A 9,990-nucleotide genomic window follows, 5' to 3' on the forward strand; every position below is an offset into this window, starting at 1 on the left:
GATAATTCAGTGACCTTCCTTCCTGTCTAACTCCATATCTTAATTTACCTGATTGTGTTCCTAAATATTCTTTTCTTCTAGTTGAATCAGTTATAGATGTATTTTCTATATGTTTTTTTATTTAGTTTATTGTATCTCAACTACAAGGTTATTGACACTGGGTCAATTTTGTTACTATATATTTTGCATTACAATTTACAAAAAAGAGAATAAAAGAGAAAGTAAAAAAAGAAAACAATAAATTTCGTATATATACAAATACAATTTGTTTGTCGAAGGAAATCTAGTACATTCTGAGCAAATACTAATTGGCTAAGGATCACATTTGTAAGATCTTGTATAAAGTATTTTTTTGTTCTTGCTCGTACTTGACACACTGTTGAAGAATATGTTGAACGGTTAATGATTCACTACTCACAGACAGGTGCTTTTTCCCAAACCATCAAGTGTCCACGTGTCAGCAGTGTGTGACCGCCTGCGAACAATTAATTGCTTCTTTTGCAGCAGTATCAGCAGTTTTATTAACTACAAAGCCAACATGTGAAGGAATCCAGATTAATGTTGTTTGCTCCAGAATAATTGACACAGTTTGTTGCTTTATGTATGGTATGAACTGATGGATGTTTGGAATAAATATTTTTAATCGAGTCGATGGAGGTCATCGAATCTGTACATATCGCATTGGCTTTAATTCGGTTACACAAGCAATTGCTTGGAAGATGGCGTACAGCTCTCCCGTATGGATGGAGGTGGATGGTGGAAGGCAGAACTTCTGAATGATACTATTTGCAGTTGTTACAGAATATCTGACTCCTGTCTCAGTTTTAGATGCATCTGTGTAGAGAATCTCGTCAAATGAGTTTGTGATGATCAGTTCTAGGAAATATTGCCTCAGAATTTGGCTGTTGGTTTCATTTTTGTGATAATAAAATTATTAACAGAAAAGTTAATTTTTGGAATGTTATTAATCCAAGGAGAAGTTGATGACAGTATATGGTATCTGTTATTGGAAAGTCAACAGATCGTGAAAGGTGAAGTAAAATTTGGGGTAGTGTCTGGTATTTATTGTTAGGCTCACAATTATCGGATTTGTAAAATAGCTTATATTGACGCTATGAGAGCAAGAGTGGGCTAACCAACATTTTGTTGATAATTGAGTTATAGATTGCAATCACTTCTAACGACCTAAAGTTTTAAAGCAAAACCGGTCTAACCAACATTTCCGTATATTATAACATAAATCTCTCCAGTAAGGTGATTTTGCATTATAGAAAATAACAAAAATTTGAAAATACGAATGGGCTAACCCACGAAGTTGTGAAATAGACCAAAATTGTTCAATACATAAATACGTAAAAGAATGCAAGAGTTGGATAACCATCCTATTGTACGATAGGATGGTTACGGATGGTACGGATAGAAGGGTACATATCACACAATCTAACCTTCCAGTGAATAGATGTTTGTGTTAAGGTGGAAATTACACTGTGTAGTGAAGTTCCTTTCTTTTTAATCGTACCCTCTCTTTGCACTTGAAGATGCGCTATGGTACACGGTACCTACCTACGTGTTCTGCGTTTGTTATTCTCAGTAACGGGAGACGGTAAAAAAATTACAAACTGGAGTTACACCCCGGGATAAAGGAGGACAAAGTACATCAGCAAATAAAACAGGTGACGACAAAACTACTGAAGTACAAGAATTCATTAGCAAATTTCCCACATACGAATCGCATTATACGAGGCATAAAAGTGAACATAGACGTTATTTTGCACCAGATTTAAGTTTAGGAATCCTTTATAACTTCAACAAAGGAGAACATACTAGTAATCCTGTCTCATTCCACATATTTCGAAAAATATTTAATACCCAATTTAATATTGGATTTCATGCACCAATTACGGATTCGTGCAAAAAATGTGATTTTGTATAACAATAAAATAAAGTTCTCAACAGTTCAAGCAGAAAAACGTGAATTTGAAGTAACACTAGAGGTTCACCAACGAAAAGCAGACCGTACTAGATGTGGTATGAAACAAGATGCAGAGTATGCAAAACAAAATCCTGAAGAAATTACAGTGATTGCATTTGACTTGATGCGAACGTTGCCCACACCAGTTATCAGCACTGGAATTTCTTACTATAGACGCCAGTTGTGGACTTACGTCTTAAGAGTCCATAATTTGGCTACTAATAATGTGCATATGTATGTTTGGAAGAGACACAAGCATCACGAGGACCTCAAGAAATAGGATCCTGTTTACTGCATTATTTTAAAAATGTTACAACAAAAAACATTTAAATGGTCGTCCTTTGCGATTTTATTGTGTCACATCCTGATATTGTGGTGGAAGATATTGATCATAAGTTTTTAGTCAGCGGACATTCTTACCTTGCCTGTGACCAAGATTTCGGAGTAATAAGTAAGCAAAAAAATTAAAATAAGATATCTACGTACCTGAAGACTGGATAAAGGTAATAACACATGCACGAAAGAAAGCACATTTTATGGTAATAAAGATGACAGAAAACGATTTTTAGTCTATTAAGAAGTTAAAAAGAAATATAACAAATCGCAAACTTGATACACAAACATCAAAAGTCCCATAGTTACAGACTCAATGGTTGCAATACAAGAAAACGAATCCATTTACAATTTACTACAAATACAGCAATAATGCAGATGTTCTATTTTACTCACTAGGACATCCAGGGAAATATTTCAACTAGATTATCTTTATCCCGATGAACGTCCAATAACCGAAGCAAAAAAAAAAAGATCTTTTGGAATTACTTTCATTTATACCTCCAATACATCATGGATTTTACACAAACATCAGAACAATAAGATCCACTATACAGCAAGAAGAAAAGTTCATTAACGATGAAGATTAAGTATTTTTGTTATTTTGTTTTTTAATAAAGCATATTTTCAACATTGATATTGTTTAATTGTATTGTACTCTAGGTCTAATCCACATTCCTATTAAAATTTGTGAGGACACACTGATGCAAAAGCGGTCTAATCCACCAAAAAAGCCTAAATTTTTATATTTTTGTTAAATATACTGCAAGATCTTCGAGTTTTTTGTTATTAGTTAATGATTTGTAAACAATGACTACCTTTTGGCATCATATTTTAATTTTATAAAATTTCAAAAAAACGCATATATTCTTGGTTCATGTTAATCCATTATTCAATATTTGAGGTTAGCCCACTCTTGCTTTCATAGCCTCGGTTGGTTTGATTCGAATACCTACACTTTAGCAAAATATGTCAGAAGTTGTTGCCTGCGAAGCGAAAGTTGAAGTTACCTGTTTCACAGCGAAGACTTTCGGTGGGGCCAGATCTGAAAGCTCCGAGACATATTCGTAATGCGGTATTTTGAATAATGTCAGAGTCCTTAAATAAGTCTTTAATGGCTTGCTGACATATATATATATATATATATATATATATATATATATATATATATATATATATATATATATATATAAAGCATCCACAATCCAGTCGAGAGCAAATGAGAGAGCTGTATACCCTAATTAGGATATCTTTATCAGCTCCCCAGTGATGGTTTGCTAGAGATTTTAATAGATTTAATCTAGTTATGCAATTAGCTTTAGCGTTTGTAATTTGTAGTTTCCATATTAGTCGACTATCAAAAATTAGATCCAGTATCTTGTGTTCATTAGCTACTGTGAGCAGAGTACCATTTAATGTAATTTGAGATAATAATGTGCTACGCATTTTTCGACTGAATTAGAGTACTTTTGATTTTTCAGCAGAGAAATTAATACCAAAACTTATAGACCAAAAAGTTAGTTCATTTACTGTTTTTTGGATTAAGTTTGTAGTTGTGAACGTATCTTTACCACGGTAATATAAAAGTATATCAAGTTGTACTTCACTGGGTTGTGAATATTCTTGCAAATACCATTGATAGTTATTATAAATAAAGTGGAACTTAGAACTGATCCTTGGGTTAACCTGTTTTCCTGAATATAGACTCAGGAAGCTTTTCCGTTAACTAATACTTTGAAGCGGCGATTAGAGAAAAACTCTCTCGATGTCAAATGATGTTGGTATTAAATTTTGCTTGTTTTGGAAGGCGGTTCTGATCTCTGTTGTAACATTACCAAGTTGTCAGCCGTGTTTCGGAATGGACGGAATCCGGATTGAGCTAAATCTAAAATTTTGTGTTTTTCTAGATACCAAATTAGTCTTTTGTTTATTAATTTTTCTAGCAGCTTACACAAGGTGAAATTTAGTGAAATAGGACGGTAAGAATTTGGATTATTCGGGGATTTGTCCTGTTTCTTTAACGATATAACGATAGATTCTCTCCATAATATTGTAAATTTCTGATTGCTCCATATTATGTTGTACAGTATAAGAAGTTTTTTAAGGGCAGATAGGTATGAGAAGACTGTTGAGGAATATGAAGGGGATGTTGTCGGGACCTACAGCTGAACTTCTGCAAGTTGGAAGAATATTTAAGAGTTCCTGTAGTGTAAACGGAGTGTTTAAGATAGAGTCAAATTAGAGAGTGGGAAGGGTACAGAATTTGTTTCTTTGAGTACATTTTTGTTTTTAATTCGTTGATAGAAATTACATTAACGATTTCTTGATCATCGGTTACTAAATTACTTTTATGAAAAGAGCTGGAATTCTTGTGTGCGTATTTTTCCCCCTCTTCTTCTCATTGCGCCGTCTCGTTTCGAAGGTTGGCGATCCAAATGGCAATTGTAGTTTTGGAAACTGCTGCGCGAAAGATCTCTGCGGATGAGGGGTCGAACCATCTCCTCAGGTCTTTCAGCCACGAGTTCTGGCGTCTTCCTACTGATCTTTTGCCCTGTACTTTTCCTTTCAGTATAACTTGAAGTAATTCATATCTTTCGCCTCTCAACACATGACCCAAGTATTGCATTTTCCTCTCTTTGATTATTCTTAGTAATTCTTTTTGTTTACACATGCGACGAAGTACCTTAACATTAGTAACTCTTTGTACCCATGGAATCCTCAACATTCGATTCTTTTCGATTCGATTTTTCCCCCACATTTGATTAATTTTCTATATTTCCAGATAAGAAAATTTGTTCCATTTGGCGGTCTACATCAGTTCTGGAACTCGCCCAGTCAGTATTAAAAATCTTCAACTTTATTGCTGTTCCTGGTGATTTTTCTTTAAAATTTGTTATAAAGATGGGAAAATATTTACTATCATATAGATTATCTACAACATTCCATGTTAGAGGATATATTTTGGAATCGCATAGACTTAGAGGTGGTTCCTAAAACAACTGATACGACTCTTAAAGCGTATTTTGTAGAAAATTGTGCAGTGTATTTTAAAGGATAAATCTTCTAAAAAGGCCAAAATTGGGGTATATAGACCAGATAATAATATATAGATTTCAAATTGGGATTTAAACAAGATGATACAGAATCTGCTATGGGAAACTTTGGATTTGGTGAGAGAAATGAGAGAGGTAACAGGCTTCTTGACTTCTTACATCAGCAAAATCTCTTTGTGATGAACTCATTCTTCGGAAAGAAACCCCAACGTAAGTGGACATGGAAGAGTCCGAACCAAAGAACAAAAAATGAGATTGATTTCATAATATCAAATCGGAAAGATATTGTTCAGGATGTAACAGTATTGAATAAATTTTCAACAGGGAGCGACCATAGACTAATTAGAGCAAAAACCACTTTTAACACTGAAGTTGAAAGAACAAAAATGACCCTCAAAAAGAAAAGTGGAAGGTGGCTGTTCCTAGAAGATATAACACTTTACGAAGAAAATATTAAGACTAGTTTGGATACACACGACTTAGAGAATATCAGCATCAATGAAATGAACAATAATATTACTCAAATATTGAAAGAAACTGAAAAGAAATACTGTACTCGTCCTGAAAACAATAACAAAAAATTAAGCCACAACACAAAACATCTTCTAGAGGAAATAAGAAAACTTAGGGAAAATCAGGATCATAACCAAAATGAACTAAGAATTTTGAATAAGAAAATTAAAAAGGAAGTTAGAAAAGATCTGAGACGATACAATACGATGGAAATAACTAGAGTAATAGAAGAAAACAAAAGCTTGAAAGTACTCAGACAGAGCATGTCCATTGGAAGAAAAAACGTCCACAAATTAAGAAATGAACAGGGGCAAATCATTGAGGATAGAGTTCAAATTATGAACACGATAGAGAGTTTTTATAGACAACTATACAAAGAACAGCAATGTAACCGGAGTGGATCATTACCAAAGATAATCAATCAGGGATCTGAAATTTTACCGGACGTAACACCCAATGAAGTTCGAAGGTCAGTGCAAGAAATGAAAAACAATAAGTCCCCCGGAGGCGATGAAATAGTGGCAGATGCCTTGAAAGTGGCTGGAAAAAGAATATGGCAGGTCCTTGCCAAACTATTCACTGGATGTTTGCAGAAAGCAATAACACCAACCCAGTGGTATAACGCAGAAATTATCATACTTCATAAAAAAGGAGATGCTACCGACCTCAGGAATTACAGGCCCATAAGTCTACTTTCACATATTTATAAACTATTTACAAAAATAATTACGAAACGACTAGAAAATAAATTGGAATTTTATCAGCCCATAGAACAGGCGGGTTTTAGAAAAGGCTAAGGAACAAACGACCACCTACTGGTAATAAAAAATCTTATAGAAAAATGCACTGAATATAATAAACCACTAGCTTTAATATTTGTCGACTATGAAATGGCATTCGACATCGTAAATCAACAAAAAAGTTTGGAAGCCTTGACAGAATGCCGAATTGACTATCGGTATATCAATATAATTAAACACATATACCAAAACGCAACAGCCAGTGTTCGAGTGGGTGATAGTCAAACCCAAAAATTCCCGATACAACGTGGAGTACGCCAGGGGGACACCATATCGCCGAAACTGTTCACTACGCTTTTGGAATATATATGTAAAAGGGCAAAACTGACCGACAAGGGCATAAACATAAACGGAGAAAAGCTTAGCCATCTAAGGTTTGCAGATGATATTGTACTAATAGCTGATAGGATAGATGAGGCCAAAGAACTTTTAAATCAGCTCTACCTTTTCTCGCTAGAAGGGGGATTGAAAATAAATATATCTAAAACCCAGATGATGACAAATCTTGTAGTCAGCGAAGATATATGCGTAGGAACAAGATCCATAGACCAGGTAATGGCCTATAAATACCTAGGTCATGAGATCCGCATAGGAAAAGATAACCAAACCGTTGAGCTTCTCCGTCGTATAAGATTGACTTGGGCAGCCTTCGGCAAGCTGAACCATATTTTCAAATCGTCTGATATACCAATATGCCTTAAAAGAAAAACGTTTAATCAGTGTGTTTTGCCAGTGTTATCTTACGGTGCGGAAACGTTGACCATGACAAGGAGAACAGTTCAAAAGATCCGTGTGTGTCAAAGGGCGATGGAGCGTGCTATGTTGGGCTTTTCACTACGAGACAAGATCCCAAATCGCCAGCTACGACAAAGAACAGGAGTGGCTGATACAGTAGAGAGAGTAGCAACACTGAAATGGAACTGGGCAGGTCACGTGGCTCGAATGACAGATAATAGATGGACAAAGCAGATACTGGAATGTAGATCAAGAGATGATGCCTACCGAAGCAGAGGTCGTCCACCAACACGTTGGACTGACGATCTAAAACGTTGTCATAGGAATTGGATGCAAGAGGCACAAGATCGAAATAGAAGGAAAATTATGAGGGAGATCTATGTCCAGCAGTGGATAAGCGAAGATTGAATGATGATGATGATGAATAATATATTTAATCCTCTATATGTTGATAGATATCGAGCAGCTGGTCATTTTAGCGCCAATGTATGGGGATGGATTTCTTCTAGAGGAATGTGAATGGTATGGCGTATTCAAGGCAGGTTTGTTGGGCAGATTTATCTGAGTATTCTAGAAAACATCATGTTTCCCAGTGTAGAACAGTTGTATCCAAAAAATAATTTTATCCTCCAACAAGATAATTGTCCTGTTCACACTGCAAATATGATAAACGAGTGGCTCCAGAATAACAACATCGAAACCTTACCATGGCCAGCTACAGTCCAGATTTAAACCCAATCGAGAATGTGTGGGATTATTATAAAACGGTTGTATCGGCGTAATTTTATACCTCAAAATGCTGAAGAGTTGTGGCACAGTATACAACAGGTTTGGGAAGAGCTTTCTGAAGAAGGCAATTTCATAGTTTCTTTTACGCAGATGGACCGAAGACTACAAGCTGTTATCAATGCTGATCGAGATATTACAAAATATTAATTTTATTTTTACGTATTTAAATTTAGTATAGTTTTTGTCTTCCAGACCCTCGCTTTCTTTCGATAGTTTCTTGTTCCCTCCATTTTTTGTCAATAGAAAAACTGTGGTTCTGCTTATGTTAAAATGTTTTGCTGCCTCTGATAGTGCCCAGTTATCTTTTAATTTGGTTACAATTCTTGCTTTAATATATTGTTTAGTTAAGTCGTTTGTTTTATTCCTTAATAATAATAAAAATAATAACCAAACCCTATTTTATGTAAAAACTATCATTTCTATACTCTTTATAAAATGCAGGAATTCAAAATAATATCAAAATTTAGACATTAATAATTATTACAATTTATGATTTAACGTATGTAATCAATCGTTTGTTGTTTGTTTGTTTATTTTATTATTTGTCTGTCGTAATAAATCTAATATAATGTCGGACCGATCAAATACACTGCTCAAAATGATCAAATCTTACTAAGAGTCGTATCAGTTTTTTTAGGAACCAATTAAATAGAAGACAAGTGTCGTAATGTTTAGTACCTACGTTCTCTACAACTTTTCCTCTGCCGTACGTGGTTTGTGAACCCCATGCAATATTGTGTGCATTAAAGTTTCCGACAATTAAAAATGGTGCTAGAAGTTGAAAAATTAAATCTACCAGTTCAGCTTCAGTAACATTGTAACTCGGTGGGAGATATATACTGCACATAGTTATTCTTTTAGGGTACCATATGGTTACTGCTATTGCTTTTAGGTTGGTAACTAAAGACAAACGTGTTGAATATACGCCTTTTTCGACAAAAATTGAGGTTCCTCCACTTGCCCTGAGGCATTCTATTCTTACGTGATGATATCCTTCATAACCCCTAAAAAAATATGATATTGTTTATAATTGGTTTATTATAGGCATATTATATGTTAATTGGTGTCGCTGATAATTTGTTGGATTCTTTCTAAGCGGCAAAAGAATCCGTCACAATTCTATTGAATAAGTGTGAAAGTTGTTAATGATTGGATTTTCAGAATATTGTGAATGTTCGGTTGTGTCATCTTCGTCAGAAGTATCAAGAGATGTTTGTGATACTAGTTTATCTGTAACGTCTAATTTTGAAGGTAATTCTTTTGAACTTATTTTTTAGTGATCTGGCGGTTAGGTGTGGATAAATTGCATACATGTCAGATAAAAGTGAATTAATATTAGGAGTAATTTGCTGTGCTTCTATTATAAGGTTACTGCTTGACGGGGCGTTCTCAAAAAAGGCTATGAGATTATCTGGTGGCGTAAAGAAGTTTTGTGGGTTTGTTGGTGTAAAGATCCTTGATTATTTTTTATGGTGCATCTGATATTTTGGATTTACCTGTGGGATATATTTTTGACTTCTTCATGTGTTTTGTGTTTTTTCTATTAAGTCTTTAGGAGGAGGCATCAATGACGAGTTTTCAATTTGAGGATTAGATATAAGTTGGTCAAGAGAGTGGAGAGAGTCCGGTGTGCTAAGTGAGCTAGAAAGTGTTATTTTTTGTTCTTGTATTGGTAAATTAGATAATTGTTCTAAGGTAGTAGTCGATAAGGTTTTTGTTGCCGATGAATGTTCACCGGCAGATTAAGGAACATTGGTGTTTTGATAATTTGTACAACTTGCAGCTGCATGGCCAG

This window comes from Diabrotica undecimpunctata, chromosome 7 (genome assembly GCF_040954645.1).
Source record: "Diabrotica undecimpunctata isolate CICGRU chromosome 7, icDiaUnde3, whole genome shotgun sequence".
In the NCBI taxonomy this organism is placed as follows: domain Eukaryota; kingdom Metazoa; phylum Arthropoda; class Insecta; order Coleoptera; family Chrysomelidae; genus Diabrotica; species Diabrotica undecimpunctata.